Genomic DNA, 2,667 nt, shown 5'->3' with positions numbered 1-2,667 from the left:
TTGTCTGTAGGTGTCCTGCCTCAGAGCCTTCTCAGAAGCTGAAGCAGTGGAAAGCCACTGGTCTTTTGGAGTTCTGCCCAGAAATATGGGAGAATGAGTACTGTTTCCTTGCTCCCCACACCCCTTCTCCACACCCCAGCTCAGGGAAAACCTTTACCACTGGCAGAAAGCAGGTTTCCATCCTTCAAACAAGTAGTTCTAGAAAACATCTGGAACATTCCCAGTGGACTTGAGCTCCCACTGGCCACAGTAGTGATTTTCAGATCACACTGTTATGCTGGCTTTTCCTCACTTTGTCATGGTCACATCATCCCTGCCCCTCACTCATGCTTTCGTAGGTGTTACCCAATGGTTTTAGCAGTTGGAGCTGTAATACTTTGGGGGGGAGAAATCCACATTTAGAGCTCTGTTAAGATTTGCAGCTTAAAATAAATTCAAATGCTCAGAAACTTTAAAATGTATTCCTGGGTAATTCACATTAATGAGAAATAAGAAATGATAATGTGTTTAGGATAATCATAGTGAATGAAACTTTCTTGGTTTCCAAACCGGTAGGCTGCAGTTATAGCAATCTTCAGGTCATGAGAGTTCACCACGTTAAGTACTGAGGAGAGAAACCTTCACTGATAGAGTGGGATTTGAGCTTGTTTTCCCAAAATAAATATACTATCAAAGCCCTGACGCCCAGAAATCCTCCTCACTGGTTTACTGGGGCCACTCAGAGTAAGGACATCCAACACTGAGTCTAGGAGGAACAGAATCTAGAGTTTGTGTGGGCATTTGATGTTCTGAAATTAAAATCATAATGACATCAATAAAGACTTTAATTTATAATGCATAATGATGCACCTTTCCACTGTCTTTACTCGTATGAACTACTCGATGGGGATTAACAGTATGTACTGGGAAATAACACATCTCTGTGTCCGAATCCCAGCTCAGCCCCTGATTTTACAGCTTTGGGCACGTTTTCTTAATTTTTTCTGAAACTCAATTTCTTCATCTATATAACGAAGATTAGTTATTGCTATGGGTTGTTACAAAGATGAAATACGATTGTATATGTACAGCATTTAGTCCAGTTTCTGATACATGTGTTTATTAAATATATATATATTTCCTGTGGCTGCAGTAACAAACTAGCACAAAGTTGACGCCTTAACACAACAGAAATGTATTCTATCACAGCTCTCTAGGCGAGAAATCCAAAATTAGTGTTAATGAACCAAAATCAAGTGCCCATGGGGCGCCTGGGGGGCTCAGGTCATGATCCCAGGATCCCTGCTGCACTGTGGTCTTGCACTCAGCAGGGAGTCTGCTTGAGATTCTCTCTCTTCCTCTGCCCCTTCCACTGCCCCCACTTGTGCACTCTCGCTCTCTCTCTAAAATAAATACATAAATCTCTTAAAAAGAAAAAAAAATCAAAGTGTCCACAAAGCACCTTGCTCCCTCTGGAGGCTCGAAGGAAGAATCCGGTCCTCATTCCATCCAGTTTCTGATGGCTGCCAACATTCCTTGGCTTGTGGCCATTAAACTCCAATCTCCACTTTCATCTTCCCATGACCTCCTTCTCTTTTTCCTGTGTCCAATCTCCCTTTGCCTCTTTCTATTTAAGGACACCTGTGACTGCATTTAGGGCCCACTCAGCTAATCCAAGATAACCTCTCCATCTGGAGATTCTTATTTAATCACAGCTGCAAACACTCTTTTTCCAAATGAGGTAACATTCACAGGTTCCAGGCATTACGATGTGGATATCTTGGGGGTGGGTGCATTTTCCCCCTACCACAATGGGCTCATACTTCCTAGAACATAATATCCACGTACTCCATCGGTCTTGTTTCTAAGAGGTAAAATGGGCCCCTCTATTCACAGATATGTATTCTTTACCATGATTTAACAGGAAATGCCTGAAAACCCAACGGTGATCCCTAAAAGAGTCTAATGTTTGCTCCCATGGCTCTGCAAGCAACAATGCTGGCTGTCTGGTGAGCTGCCTTCTGTCCGACCATTTAATGCTTCCCTGAAGAGTCTTCTCATATATATACCTTTGATTACTTTCCTCTAGCACAGCACTCAGTGAAAATAATACATGATAAGGAATATACAGCCTTAAGAAGAAATGTTTTTGAAATGTGTAGCTTAAAAGAACAGAGCAAATCTCGTAAATGGCCTCTGGGAAATTAAAGCTGTCCCCAACACTGCCTTCCAGAAACTGACCCTCCAAAGGAGTACAAGCACCAACAGCACGAGCTGCCACAAGAATGAAGGGGTTGCTTTTCCCCAGTTGCAGGTGGAAAGACATCCTCTTTGCTTCTCGCTCTTCATCCAGCCCTCGCCACACCCGCGTTAGGGAAGTGCTGTCACTAAGCCCCGCTAACAGATGAAATGCGTGCCAGAAGGCCGAGTCGTTAGGCGGTCACACGGCTTGAAGCGCTCGGGCCGCTCTGCTCCATCCCGAGGGCGTAGCCACTACCTCGCGCGTGCGCGTTTGTTTGCCGAGCGCCCGCAGTTGGCCCGGGTGCGCTAATTCGGATACAGAGCGGGAGAGCCGCCCGCGCCAAGGGCGGTCGCGGGCTAGCCGGGCCCTGCAGCCTCGCTTTACACCTCACCGCAGGAGCCAGTATTGCGCCCGGCGCGCGCCCCCAGGGCCGGCTCGGGGCCGCA

This window comes from Ursus arctos, unplaced genomic scaffold, assembly GCF_023065955.2.
Source record: "Ursus arctos isolate Adak ecotype North America unplaced genomic scaffold, UrsArc2.0 scaffold_10, whole genome shotgun sequence".
Taxonomy (NCBI): domain Eukaryota; kingdom Metazoa; phylum Chordata; class Mammalia; order Carnivora; family Ursidae; genus Ursus; species Ursus arctos.
Note: the sequence above shows the minus strand (reverse complement) of the source record.